General features: G+C 43.6%; 1 pseudogene; it reads left to right on the top strand.

Annotated features, from left to right (window-relative positions):
• Window positions 1–7,770: 7,770 nt before the first annotated feature.
• Window positions 7,771–15,394, top strand: LOC148037085 (autophagy-related protein 8C-like pseudogene; annotated as a pseudogene).
• Window positions 15,395–15,646: the final 252 nt, after the last annotated feature.

The raw sequence follows: 15,646 nt of genomic DNA, 5'->3' as shown, positions 1-15,646 counted from the left end.
TGATGAGGATGATGATGATGAGGATGACGATGAGAGTGATGATGATGATGAAGATGATGAGGATGATGATGATGATGATGATGATGGTGACAAGGGCGGCAGTAGCCTGTGGCGACAGCCGCAGTAGACTAGCGGTGGCGGGCAGCTCCTCAGGGCGGGCAACATGATCAATCCCCGCCCCCCTCTCCCCCCAAGCTCATGAAGGGGGTTTATATGTGGTGAAGGGGGGAGGGTGGCCACACAAGTGGCAGGGTGCATGCCCTCCTCCTCATGCCCCTCCACGAGTTCCAACACATACTCCCTCTCCCCGCCATGCAACGGGTGAAGGGGAGGGAGTTTAAAAAAATTTGCAATTAATTCATTGTCTTTTTTGTCCCTTGAAGGGAGGGTTCCCACAGTGGGTTACGGGTTTGGAGCCATGGTTTCCTAGGCACAATGCAGGGCTGGTGTTTGTTAGTGCATGGGGATGGAGCACTTAGACCAAGGTTTTTCTATTGCGGGAGATTACTTTGAATCTCTTTTGCACGAGATCTAGAGTCCTTAATATTTCGTTGTAGAAATATTGCATTCTCTCCCCCTTAGAGAAATCGAGATGTCCTCATCTCGAGAAGATCTGGGGGTATTGTTGGTTGAGAGTACTTTCATCCATCTAAGTGGCATCCTCTTTGGGGTAATCTTTCCACTGGACAAGGTATTCTCTCAAGGTCCTGGATCTCAAATGCCTCTCTCTAACATCTAAGATCCTGTCAGGCCATAGCTCAAGGACTCCTTGGCTCGGCATTACAACTTGTTGATCATGAAGCACATGATTAGGGTTAGGCACATACCTTTTCAATAGACTGATATGGAATACATTATGAACTTTTAGGTTTCCAGGGAGTTGCAGTGTGTAAGCATTAGGCCATAGGCACTTGAGAATCTTGTAGGGTCCACAATACCTTGGACTTAGCTTTTTGCATTCATCCAATGGATAGGAAACTCTTCTTTGGACGTACACGAATGAAGACCATATCACCTTCAACAAAGGATCTGTCTTGACGTTTCAAGTCTGCGTAGGCCTTCTGCCTGTCCTTGGCAGCTTGGATGTCCTGTCTTATTGATTTGATTTGGTCATTCATGTCTTCCAGCATCTGCTTTGAAGCTTCAACCCTCAAGGTTGGATCTGAAAAGCTTAAAGGACTATGACAATCGTGCCCATACAATGCTTGAAAAGGAGACATCTGAATGGTTTGTTGGTAAGAAGCATTGTGGGAAAACTCAACCAGTGGCAAATATTGAATCCACTTTTCGGGTTCGCAGCAACAGTGTGCCCTAAGCATATCCTCAATGACTTGGTTGACTCGTTCTGTTTGACCATCGGTTTGGGGATGATAAGCTATACTGAAATAGAGTTGAGTCCCAATGGCCTCGAAGATAGCCCTCTAGAAGTGTGAGGTGAAGAGGGAGTCATGATCACTAATTATTCTTCTGGGCAACCCATGCAGTTTGAATATTTCCTTGATGAATAACCTTGCGATGTCTGAGGTTTTATAGTTTGTCTTGACAGGGATAAGATGTGCAACCTTGGTGAGCATATCCACCACGACCATAATGGAGTTGTATCCTCCCTGAACTTGGGGCAAGCCAACAACAAAGTTTCAGAAGGCAGTTCTAGTGACCCTGTTCTGCTAGCCTGCTAGGCAGCCATTCTAGGAGTTCTTGTTAGTTGTGAGGCAATTAGATCAACCTGCCGAAGGAAAAACGATGATGATAGAGAGGAAAAAACCCCTGAATATCTCAAAGAAAATAAATATATACAAAGGTGTGCAAAAAGGGGTTCTAACCCCTATAAAAATAGGCAAGAAAAGAAAGGAAAATTTAAAAGCAGTTTCTCATCGCCTTGCAAAGGCCTGATAGGTTCCTGGGGACAAGTCAGACCCGAGGCCGATGCCTTGTCTTCCTAGGGGTGGCGTCTCGCTGGAAAAAAAGAAAGTAAGGAAGGTTGGAGCGAAAATAAAAGTGAGCGTCAGAAAATGATTAAGTGTCGCCTCACGAGGGCTTGGTAGGTTCTTGGGTACCGAGACAGGACGTGAGGCCGATGCCCTGTTCTCCTTGGGTCATTACGCTCAGCTCCCTCCTTTTTACACGCTTGAGTATGGAAAAGTAAAAATCTAAAAGAAGAAATGTGCTAAAAGCAAAATACTTCTTGACCAGGCTATAGGAGTCCTCACCTAGTAGGAGCTCCTGGTTATGTTGTCCTTGGTTAGGTAGGTAGTTCAGACCACCACTTAGGGTGACCTCTTTGATAGTTCTTTTTACTCTGGCCGTGTTGGAGCAATCGGTTAGTGACTAGCTTCGGACCTTCTATCAGATTATGCTAGGCCTACTCCTTGTCGATTTCATGCCTTGGTTTTGTTAGGGGGTAGGGTGAGCATTGTGCTGTGTTTTACTATGTATTTATTTTGTATCAGTTTGATGCTTTCTTTGGTTGTTTTGTGCAGATCTGTTGTGGGATTCGACGGACTAAGTCGCCCTATCCCGTGGTCGCCAATGAGAGCGGAGTTTTGAGCCTGGGATGTGCCTAAAATTTACCAAAAATTTTGGAATTTAGGGAAAAAATATTCAACATCGAAGGTGGCGACTGCAGCTAGGACGATTTTAAGCACCAAGTGAAAGACGACTTTTAAAAGGTGCCCGAGCGACACTTGTGGATTTTTGATAATTTTTTCAACTGCCGTGCGGGATACTAGGAGCTGCCAGTCAGTGCGGGATGCCGAGATGGAGACGCACAGGATTTTTCAGAGGTCGAAACGGAGTCCGGACGCGGAAGAGGCCAAAAATTGGCCAAGATTTGAAAGGGTGGACAAAATTTAAGACCAAAGGGGGTGCCCTTTGGGACTTTAACCCCTCCCCCCCATAAACTTGATTTTTGGCTGCAAAGAACCCATGCAATAGAGATTGGCCACCAACTTCTCCCTCTTTCTTGATTCTATCACTGGTCTTCGCACGAGATATGGCTATCTGGATGAAGAGATCAAAATCTAGTATTACTCTCTCCTCCCTCTCTCTCCTCTCTATGGGCTGTTCATGTGCATTATCTTGAAGGAGGAATCGGGAAGGGGATTGAAGGAAATGGTGATGGAGATTGATAGAGATGCTGAAGATTGATGTGCAGCATTGGATTGAGAGCAATGGAGGCTCCATCTGCTGGTTGAAATCTCAATCTAGAAGTATTTCCTTTCCCATATCCTCATGGTTTGGGAGTACATGGAATAAGGTGGACTAGCTTTCGATTTTGATATTTGTGAGGATTTTGTACTTTCCTAGGAGAGAGTATGGTTTTCCTCCATAAGGGTTAAGGGTTTCATTGGTCGATGTAAGCTTTGATTGGCCTATTTTATTCCATGCTTCATAAGTCAAAATATTAAAGTTTGCTCCTTCATTGATGAGAGCACCAATAACATACTCTCTTTTTGCAATAAGATTGACCCTAGGATAGGCAAGATGTATTTTCTAATCATCTTCTGAGTCCAAGTCTATAATCCTAGCATTTTAAATTCTAGCTACATTATTGGACATTGTTCGCATATTATAATTATGACTCATTTGTGCAACACAACTCGTAGCACATTCAAGGTCAGGGTCATTGAGTTGATTCACCTTTGTGTTGGACTTTCCTTGATTTCTATGGTCTCTATTTTTTCCTTGTTTGGATGTGGATTTTCCTTGTTGCATCCTAGTGATTCCCTTTTAAGATCTATTGCTTGGGTACAATCTCTCCTTATTTTGATCTATCATAGGCTCTTAATTTGATTTGTCTTCATTCAACCATTGTTAATAATGTAATTGTTTCCCTTTTACCTATATTGACTTTGATGTGGTTCATTGTTTTCTCATACCATTTCACATTTGCAATTCTTGTGTTTCTTGTTTGCTTGCTAAGTGTATTCACAATTTGTTTTTTCTTATTGCAATATACGTGATGTTCCCCAATTCCTTTCCCATAATCTTATGATAATGAGCGTGTACACAATGGCTTTCTCTTTTCTGTCTAATGGCTCAAATAAAATTCAAGTGTCCTAAGTGCAACTCATGTTCCACCTAGCCCTCCAATTTTCTACATCTTAGCATATCATGCATGCAAAGAAGTTGTTTAGCACTATGCAATGTTTTGTCCCTTTTTTATCTTTTTACATTGTCACCTTTCCTCAAGTATGATATCTTTGAGTTCCTTGGGTGTAATCAAGTATTCCTTTATGTAGTGCACCTTTCCTAGGCCTAATTATTATGAACCACAATCATGCAAAACTTTAGAGATGTGATTTTGCCATGGGTCTTGAATTGCTTGCAAATATTCAAAAGTCATTGTTGGGCCTTCATCAAAGACTTCCCTAAACGTATGGGTGCAAGCATGGTTCCGAATGGATCATAGAGGTTATCTTCCCATGTTCCAATTATCCTAGTCAACTTCAATAGTTCCTATGACCATGGAGATTCCCTCTTAGTTGATGATGTGAGTCCCATGACTTTCCTTATCTAGGAGCTTTGCTAAGCACTAGATTATCCAATCATCCTTGGGTGGTGATGCTTTACCAATCTTCGATGGACTTCTTGTTCAGCCTAGGGCGATAAATCGAGCTCTCTTTGTCTCCAAACAAAAAGAATATGGAGCCAAATTACTAAGTGTCTAGGCACAAGGCACAAGGCTCAAGTGAGTGCAATGACTACAAATGTTTCTACCTCATTCCATATCTTTCACATTTCTTACAAGCTAATGTTGACCTTTCATGTAAGGAATATATGGTGCTTTTAGAGGAGCAATGATGATAAGAATCATGACTTGGTAGGAGAAAGATGCAATGACCTAAAAGTTATGCCCTTGAGATGTCTACTTGCACACTAACCAAGACTCAAGAGTGCTAATTTTGTTCATATTGTCTTATTCCTCCTAAGCCCGTGTAGGTCATAAAGCTCTCTTAGCTTCTTGCGAATATTTTCAACAAGATGTGTAGCAATGATCCTCAAGGTGGCTCAGGTGCCTCGATATGAAGTGGCAACACTAGTTGCTAGAGGTTGTGCAAGTAATATGCTTCTTTCTTCACAAAGTTATCTTGGAAGCGGCTTGGTGGGCAACTCTCATCAAAGGTCATGCTTTGCCTTAAGTAACTATGTTGATGTTGGCCTAAGTGATCCTACTCGACCATGTAAAATTCTCTCCCTTCTTGGTTGGGTTCTAACTCATGCTATTTCTTATTAGGCTCTAGCAGGTGACTCTAAGACTGAGTATGAAACTTGATGAGGGTCTTAATAGAAACTTGAGGTGTCTCATCATAGCTCAAGTTGATCAACTATGTGTTTCTTAAGAGATTGGGTTCTTGGTGTGTGTTGTTAGCATTTAAACATGCACCAATGCTTGATGATCATGGGAACTCTTGAGATGTGGAGCTCAAGGTGGGTTTTTCATGCAATCGTTGAAGGTATCATGGGTATAACTTAATCATAATAGAATACAAAGAGATCCACCTTGTGCCCTTGTGATTGCAATCTCCATATGGAAGATTCAAGGAGTAGAGTCTCATAATCCCAACTAGGGAAACTCATGCCAATCAAGGTATTAATTTTGATGGTTCATGTACATTGATGGAAGTGGCATCCCACTCACGTAGCCTAGGCATAGACTATTTCACAAAGATTACTCAAGTTTGTCTCCTTCTCAAGGTAATCCTTTCAATAGCCAAGTGTGTGAGCTAGGTGTTGTGATGCCAGGGTGAATTGTGTCTTGATCATCTTGAGATGAGTGCTAGTATTGTGCTAGTATCAAGGGATGTTATTGTAACAATGCATATGAGTGGACATATGTAGTTCTCAAGAGCTATCATGGTCATGGAATCATCATTGTTGTGTCGCTTTTAGTTGTCTTTCTCCTAATGAGTGGCTTTTGGGATAGATGCTAGGGTCCACCCTTTTATGAGATTCCTTTGGATGCAAGCAAGCCATGTTCTATAATGTCAAGTGTAATATTCTATCCATTTGCTAGTTATCTTATAAGGCTTGCACTCATACTAGAGCTTTTACAAAAAATATTGGCGTGGTATTATCATAGTCTCATTGCCCCAAGGTCCTCATGAAGTACAAGAAAATCAATATGTCTCAAGGCATTGATCTTCTGAAGGTGTTAAATCCAATTGGAAGGGCATTGAGTGCCTACAAGCTCCCTCTAGCTTGAACTCATATATGGTCTTCTTCTAAAGGCGATATTGGTGACATAGAGCTCTGAGTCCACGTTGTTAAAGAAGTGACCCTAGCTTGATTTCCAAGGATGTAAATGCAAGATTGTTAGCTCCTTCTTTGCCTTTGGTCCCAATGCTCAAACGTAGCTTGTGCAAAGCTCCTAAGGTAGTTTGTGAATATTCAATCTTGGTCAACAGAGAAATTTTTAAGGGATGGTGATGCCCTTGTTTGATTTTGAGATGGCAGGATGATCTTGAGCTACCATGCAACTTAGTTGTGTTGGCTAGTTTGATAAATTTTGGTCAACATAGTTAGGTCTAGCCATCAAGGTTGTAAGTATGGAGTTTGGGTTTGATGATTGTTCTTGAGTAGTCACAATTGGATTTCTACTCTTGACATTGGAAAGTTGTCCACAACTTGGCTAGTGGAGTGCTCAGTCCCTCAATTATATACTCTAAGACTTTCATGTGTAGTGTTTCGAGGATACCCCAATGTGTCTTCTATTGGTGGGTTTATAACCCCATTCCCATGCAGAGCACGTGAGGGGTGTGAAGGGGTGATGGAAAGCTGGCTTTGAGCAACAACTCTAAAGGAGTTGTGAAACACCACCGGTGCCCGTAGGGTGGCTTGGTATCTTGGCCCTGGCTGGTAGTAGTCCTTTCTTCACAAAATCCCCAGATGTGTTGTATGTTACTATGTTCACGCCAACCATCGGGAACCAGGCCTCGGAAGACTAAACGACCTCTTTTCTGCCAATAAGCATGGCATCACACGGCATTTGCCAATTGAGCTGTCGAATAAGTTTGTGCCTAGCCAACGTGGCCTTGCCAAGCTGATTTTTATCGTGATGGCCTTCTAACTTTTGATGCTAATGTTGTCAAACGTTAGTCCATTTTTCCGTGTGTAGCTACTTTGCGTTAAATTTTGTGGGATTCTGTCAACCATAGATCCTTAAATTCTCCCCGCAATCGAAGGCCAGTTGTGGCGAGTCTTAAAGCTAGGTTCATGGGGGACATGGCCACATATCCAAGACGTCGGATTTGCTCACGAAGGTATCGATGGAAAAATGGACGATGATGCTAGGCATACGATCAGTTCATGGTCAAATGCATGCTGGCCGACCGAATAACGAAGAGGAGAGAGCCTATTGATAATAAGGTGAGGTAGTCACCAAAATCGGCCGAATGAGCCAAGAGGAAGGCTAAGATGGCGGCCTTATCAGCCGAGCATGGAAGCGGCCGAATCGGCCCGCATGGTTGCTGACGACAGACTACACAATTGGTGGAGGAATAGTAGCGTGGCAAGGATGGAGGTGGCAGCCGAAATTGTGGAGGAATAGTAGCGTGGCAAGGATGGAGGTGGCAGCCGAGTATACATGTTGGCTAGTAGCCGAGGTGGGGAGGAGAGTCACATGGGGCGGTGGCCAAATTTGTGAGGTAGACCCAATGGGCAGCATGGGGAGAAGTGCCAATTTATTTGTGAAAGCCTCAATCCCAATTGACTTTTGAAATCACCTCTGACAGTGAAATAGAAGCATGGATGTACTGTTCTCCCTATTACATGGCAGTTGTTGCAGAGACAAAAGCAGAGTCAGAGGCAGGGACAAAGCCAGAGACAGATGCAAAAGCAGAAGTAGACACAGAGATGGAGGACCTGTTCTTCTCCTACACAGCCTCTATAAAAGCAAAGATAGAGCCTCCTGAGGAAGAGGATGAAAATGATGAGGAAGAAAAAGAAGCAGGTTATAGAAGTGCAGATGAAGAAGTTCCTCTGATAGCAGACAATCTTGTTGATGTCCCTATAGAGACCTCAGAGGCCGAGGATCTCGGAGTGTTGGATGGAATGACCATGGTTCCATTTGGGTTGCCCAATGGACCAGAAAGTATGCACAATCAGCATAAGCAATGGATCAAAGGTATAAAAATTAAGTTCACCAGTGGTTCTTGTCACCCTAACCATTCATTCTGGAGAAAAGATGATGATGATACCCCTTGTCAACAGAAGCCAGAGCCATCAGAGCCACGGCTTATAGAAGGTCCATGTTATGTAATATTCTTGGATGCATCTTCAGAAGACGAATTCTTGAGCCAAGAAGTAACTCATCCCCAACCTAAACTCAAAACCTCAATGATACCCTTTTAGCCTCCCAAAGAGCGAGCTAAGCCTCCATTAAAGCAACAGTAGTTCCAGTACATCATCAGAAGTTGACACCACTTCCTTGAAGGAGTCGGATCTCTACCCAGAAGCAATCCATGGAACATTTATCCGTGAAGTGGAAGGTGAAAGGAAATTGATGTTCCTGGATGCTGACGATACCGAAAGTCACCTGAAAGTGAGCCTAAATCTTCAAGAAGAAGAACTAGTAGTTTTGTGAGACCTACTAAAAGAAAACTTAGACGTGTTTGCTTGGTCGTACAAAGATCTAAAGGGGATTGATCCCACAGTATACAAACACCACATTGATCTAGAGCCTGATGCCAAACTTGTAAGGCAAAGATAGAGGCATATGAATCCCAATTATTCTACTTTGGTGAAGGCTAAATTATTGAAGCTCCTTGAAGCAGAGTTCATTTATCCCATGGCTAACAGTGAATGGGTTTCGCCCATTGTGGTTGTACCCAAGAAGAACGGGAAACTTCAAATATGTGTAGACTTTCGAAAGCTCAACTCGAAGACAAAGAAGGATCATTCCACTATCCCTTTCACAGACCAACTGTTGGACATAGTGGCAGGCCATGAGCTCTATTCCCTCTTGGATGGATTCATCGAATATAACCAAGTCCAAATCGCACAAGAGGACCAATCCAAAACAACCTTCACAATAGAATAAGAAACCTATGCTTACAAAGTGATGCCGTTTGGGCTTTGTAATGCTCCTGCTACCTTTCAACGAGTAATAATGGCTACCTTCCAAAACCATCTGCATGATTTCATTGAGGTGTATCTCGATGACTTCTATGTCTATAGCCTAATCCGTGAGCATTGGGGACACCTAGAGCACTGTTTTGACATATGCCAAGAGTATGGGATCTCATCAAGAGTTCTTCTAGGCCATATTGTGTCTTTGGCATCTCATCAAGAGTTCTTCTAGGCCATATTGTCTCTGCACAAGGGATTGCAACAGACCTAGTGAAGATTGAGAAGATTGCCGCATTGATAACACCAACAAACCTCAAGCAGTTGAGAGGATTTCTTGGCCATGTGGGCTACTACAGAAGATTTATTACACATTTTGTAACCCAAGAAGCCCCTCTACACAAGCTCCTAAGGAAAGATGCGGATTTGCTTTGGACTGATGACTGTGAAGAAGCCTTTAATACACTATAAGATATAGGCCTTCTACCGACATTTAAAGCGACGAAAATGCAAACAACAAAATTTGCCCCCGTCGTCGCAAAAAGTATCGTTATTGGCGGTGCCATAGAACAGTCAGTATTGGCGTTGCTATCAGCGTCGGTATTGGCGTCACTATCAGCGTCGCAAATGATAGTGACGGTTTGCAACGTGCATAACGATGCTAGTAGTGACGCGAGCAGTAAAATTTGCGACGCTAATAGCGACGGTAACAGGGAAAAAAAATTTTTGTGGTAGGGCAGCGCACTGTGTGCTTTATGAGAGCCATACAAAATTCTTTCTGCACTACTGTGTACAATGCGCTTGCAAACAAAAACAATGTATACTGAAATCATAAAACTGATACATGAAATAAATATATGAGCGCATAAAAAGCAATTGGTACAATCATGACATGATATCACTAATACATAGAAAATGTCTACATAGATCAGATGACTCAAAAATAAAGGTGTGTGAGCTCCAGGGATCCAAGGGCAAGCTACGCATCCTCGTCCCCCGAAAGCTCGTCCTGCCGCAAAGGAGCATCGAACGGACTCTGCAGAAAAAGAAACAACACATCAATCCACCATACAATAATGCATTCAAATATCTCATGGTAACTACGGACAAGAAAGATGAGTGACTTACAAGGCCGCCGCGTCTATACAATCGGTCGATCAATGCCCTCAGACCGTGCCTCTCTGCATATCGAGTCTCAAGGCCAGTCGGATCGTGATTTGTAATGGAGTGCTGCAAAGAAAACAAAATGCTAACTGTTAGAAACATGATTGTCAGTACAAAGAGTATTTCAAAAAAATAAACAAGAAAAACAAAAGAAAAACTTACAAAGTCCTCCAAATATATCCTGTGGCCGCCACTCCCAAGATGATGGACCACTCCGGCCTCGAGTCATGCCCTCGCCACCTCGCGTTGCTGACTCCAACATCCTGGAGAATCTGTAGCCTCCTCCCTCAGTCGGCGCCAGTCGTCTGCATCTAACCACTCGGACTTTGCAATCCTACTCTTGATTGCCTTGCGTGCGTCGGATTGTCTATGTGACATGTATGCACGCATGCAATCCATCATCCAGCCCATAGAGAATCTATCTACTACGGCTGGCATCGGAAACTCCTCATGCAAGGATGCTACTATGTAGTCCTTTCTCCCCTCCGGTATGTTCTTCCAATTATCCAAGACATTGTGCCGAAAAACTTGTTGGCATAACTCTCTCATACGAGCCATCACCCTCCTCCCCTCATCATTCATGATGATGGCTCCTGACCTACTATCGATTAGATATCCATAACCCCCAGGAGTCTACCTAAGATGGGTCCTCTCCCATCTGCGTCCACGCTCCTCGGCATATCCAGGAGACCCCTGTGCATCCGATGTACCGACGGGGGTAATATCTCTCGGAGTGGTATCCATAGGGGTGTTACCTGTGACGGCTGTGCAAAAGCCGGAGTAACTGGAGTAGACGTCCCTACAGGTGTGACAAATCCTGGAGGTGACGCAGCTCCAGCTGAACGACGAGACGGAGACACTGCGTCCGTGTCTCCATAGCATCCACCTGAGCCATGAGAGCGAGGAGTCGCACCTGTATCCCGTGTCAACCGTGGGTTCACTGCCTCTGTATCTCTGTAGCATCCCCCTGATCCCGACACACTCCCTCCCTCTGGGCCAAATCTTGAGCGTCGAGATCGTCTGCTCGAAGCCGAAGCATCAGATCGTGCTGAAGCAGATCTAGCAGAGCGCCCTGACGAAGACCGAGACAGCTCCTGGTCTGCCATCTCTTTGAATCTGGCGATCTAGTCTGGAGACATGCATGCGAAGATGTCCTGTAACTTCTCATCGCTCATCCCTCGACTCATCCTGAAAATGTCACCTGCACAGACAAAAAATGATGTTAGAATAATCAATTTAAATCATACAATTGACAGTAATATAAAACATTTAAAAAAAATCTCACTTAAAGTGCATATCTTATGTACCCTTATAAGCGATTGGTCAACGAATTAAGAAAGTGGATGCTCCAAGTATGAAGTATCCTATGGTCCCATGTTAATCTCCTGACATAACTCCGCATACACTGGAAGGTCGATAGACATGTCACCACAAAAGAATGAGTCCGTTTCGTTCTCAAAGAATTCTTGGACTCCTGTATTTCCATAATTGTTAGTTGATGCTGGCTCCAAGCTTTCGATGGCCTCCACCCCTTGCAATATCGACCCCTCTATTTGCATATTATCTTCATCTATACTCGAAACATCGCTTTGATCATATACTCTTGCACTTCGGGGAGTTGAAGGTATAACATACCACCATCGAGGTTATCGGGGGTTTGGATAGAAGATTACCTGTTCACAAACACGTACAAGATAGTTCAAACCATTGTGACATAAACCATGTCATAATACAATTAGCAAGCAAATGAGTCCATGCACCTGTTCACAATGGGCCGGCAACACAAAGATGTTGCACAAATCCGTCCATTTTTTTTCGGAATCTATTTCGAGAAATCCAGATGGACCTCCTCGAACTATTGCCCCAGCTCCTCCAAGTACCACTTTGAACCACTGCACATCGAATAGTATCATGGAGAAGCTACGGTAATCCACCGTAACAATACTTTGCAAGTTTCCAAAATACTCCATCTCATCCACAACCGTGTTTGGATCCGTTGCTCATCGTCGGCTCTCTTGCTCGAACCTTGGCATGATACCACAGTCCATTAAGGAGCGCATTTTGTCAATACTCTCCATGCGAAAATGCCATCCGCGTGACCACGCTGCACTATATATTTTATACTGTACATTGAAACACTCAAATTAGATGTCGCATATAAAATTTAGATACGACAGATTCTAAACCCCTCATCACCTTTGGACTACATCCCCTCGATAATTTCCACTCCTCCATTGAGACCTCTATCCCTTCGCAAGACGCTGCGGTCAAAGCTCCATGCAACCATCGCATTGACATAAACCGCGGCATCTCCTTCATGCCTTCGGGATATCGAATCGGTCGATGATGCATACTACGTCGGAATTCAGCTTGCGCTTCCTCTCGATCTTGCCTAGCGATCTGGTACTTGGCGAGCCATGTCTCCATAGAGGCATAGTGCAACATATAAAAGCCATTCCCCTTCTCTTCCATTGAGGCATCCATTCTTTTTTCTACCCCATTTCCAACCACCACATCTCCAGTCAGTCTATCATCGTCCTTCAGCGACCATAGCATTTCATTGTCTGGTTCCACCATTGGTAGCCATTGTAAAATATGCACTAGCGCCTCAGACACCAACCAACCTTCGGCCATGCTACCTTCTGGCCGAGCTCGTTGTCGCACAAAGCCTTTCAGGGTTCTCATGAAGCGCTCCAAGAAGAATATCCATCGCGTATGGACAGGTCCAGCAATCTCCACTTCATCAACAAGATGCACAAGAAGGTGGATTTGTATTGTGAGCATGCTGGTGGACAGGTATTTCTCAAAGAGACAGACCGTCTCCGCTGCTCCCCGCCTCGCGGATTCAATAGAGAATGTCTTAATCTCCTTCTGTGAGAACCATTGCACCAAAGTCGAGAACTTGTAAATGGCCCCGCGTATTTCTGGAGTAAGAAATCTTGCGATCACGATGAGTAGTACAAACTGCCACAAATGAGAAAGCATTATGAATAATGGCTACATTCCAAATAGCAAAATGCCCACGCTAATTACAATCCATTCGTAGTACAAACCTGATATATCTTATGCCAGTCATGGGATTTTAGCCTTGATAATTGGTCGTCTTTAGAAAATGCGGACCTAAGAGAACGCATCATACCCGTCGGAGTGCGGATAGACTTGATTACTTGGTTCACAATGCGCTCTTCTTTAGTGGACAAAACCAAAGGAGCACGAGGAAGCTACACGCGACCATTAGCACTCGACTGCAGCCAAAGTGCCTCCATCTTACCTACCTCCTTCAAATCCATTCGTGCCCCTATAGTGTCTCTCTTTCCTGTGATGTGGTCCCATAATAAGCTGCCCACATTCTTAAAAATATGCATGGGATCTAACAAGTGGTTGACTTGTAAGTGGGTCCAATATGGCAACTCGTAGAAACTGAGAACCGCCGCATTCCATTTGGATGTGATTCCGCTGTTGTATTGCTGCGCATTCGAGGTGTGAAAACCACCCGAAAGTTGTGTGTGCGATTTCATACTTTATGCACACTTAGTTGTTGTGATTACATTTATTCTCTGCGTATGAGTATAGTAGCGAGTATGAAGGGTTGCTTTCAGTCTATGTTGAACAGGATCAAGGAGACAGGATAGTATCACACTTGTCTGCACCTTAAAAGCTTGTGGCATGGCTGGAGCTATAAACAAGGGCCAAGAAATACATGCTGAGATTGATAGGATAGGGCTATTGAAGAAAAATGTGGATGTGGGCATTGCATTAGTTGATATGTATGCTAAATGTGGCTGGCTGGCAGAGGCACAAGCAGTGTTTGATATGCTTCCTTATCGAGATCTAGGCACATGGAATGCCCTAATTGCAGGATATATACAACATGAATGTGCTGAAGCAGCAATAATCAGCTTTGAGCAGATGCAACTTGACAGTGTTTCCCCAAACGCACTCACCTTTACATGCATCATGAAAGCTTGTGGAATTTCAGGATCTGTAGACAGGGTCTAAAAAAAAAAGAAGAAAAGCAAATGGTTATTTTTGAAAAGGGAGCTTTTTGAATTGAAAAGAAAGAGGGAAAAGGCAAGGAGTCTGAAAATAGGGGAAGAAGGAGGAAGAAAAATAGCGATGGAGATTAGGACGGCATCAGCGAAGAGGGGGGGAAACTCAGAATTATTGAATCTGAATCGACAGAAAGGCTGGAGAGAGTCAAGCAAGAATTTGAGCAGCTACAGACCACACGTCAAAATGAGAGACAGCAAGAAGCTGCCAATCTTTATGCTTTGATTGAGGTAGTGATGAGCAATTGTGAACAGGTTCAATCAGGGAACGCAAGGAAATCTGCTAAGAGTGAGATCCGAACACAAACAGAGGAGGAAGAGAGAGGATTGGAGGATTGAAACAGGGGGGAAGAAAGGAGGAAGGTACTCTGCGCTGGACGAGGGAAGAAGAGGGTGCGCTGAATCAGGGAGGATTGGGGAAGAAGCTCGGAAGGGATTGGACCAGTGGACGCTCTGAGTCATGCTCTAAGAAAAGCTTTAGAAGGCCATTATCCTCAACTTGAGCAAGTACAATTGGCCGATTACAAGGTCCGCTTGCTAGAACCAGTTGATGCGTGTAAAGGCACCCTATCGACTACGCGGGTTACCATACAGAGTGAATCAGAGGACTATGGCAGCTGCCAGGTTAATCAGGCCATCGTAAAACTGAATGTTGCTGGTGTGGATCAGATCAGTGCAGTGGAAGGAATTTCTGTCCTGTTCGGCTTCTTTCAGAAGCGTTCAAAGGGAATTGAGGTCTCCATCCAGAAGTGAAACAGCCAAGAGCTCTTTTGAAGAGGAACATGATCTAGAGAAGAGGAAAGCTGAAGCCTCTAGGATTCGTGAGAAGTATCCTTACAGGATTCCTGTAATAGTTGAGAAAGCTGAAAAGAAGTGACATTCCAGACATAGATAAGAAGAAGTACCTTGTACCAGTTGACCTTACTGTTGATCAATTTGACTATGTTATTCGGAAGAGGATCAAATTAAATGCAGAAAAAGCAATCTTCATCCTTGTAGACAATGTTCTTCCGCCTACTGCTACAATTATGTCAGCTATCTATGAGGAGCACAAAGATAAGAATGGCTTTCTTTATGTTACATACAGTGGAGAGAACACCTTTGGGTTGTGCTGAAACCGTACATATGAAGAACATACAATGATGAGGGTGTTCGCAGGACATTGGAGTCATAACATAACAGCATATTCTTGAATTCTTATCATCACCCATAAGTCCAAAACCTATCAAGGGAAAATTGCAAAGGCTAGAACAACGATGGAAGATAAAGAGTTAATGGATTTTCTATTTTCTTTCCTGGATTCGAGGAGGATGAACTGAATGAACCGATTTCTTCATTTTGAACCCTTGTTTTATTATTAACAGAAA

The sequence above is a fragment of the Lygodium microphyllum genome, chromosome 4 (genome assembly GCF_053477565.2).
Source record: "Lygodium microphyllum isolate KBCC chromosome 4, Lygodium_microphyllum_v1.1.10, whole genome shotgun sequence".
In the NCBI taxonomy this organism is placed as follows: domain Eukaryota; kingdom Viridiplantae; phylum Streptophyta; class Polypodiopsida; order Schizaeales; family Lygodiaceae; genus Lygodium; species Lygodium microphyllum.
The sequence above is the reverse complement of the archived record's forward strand: the minus strand, read 5'-3'. Positions and strand labels throughout refer to the sequence as shown.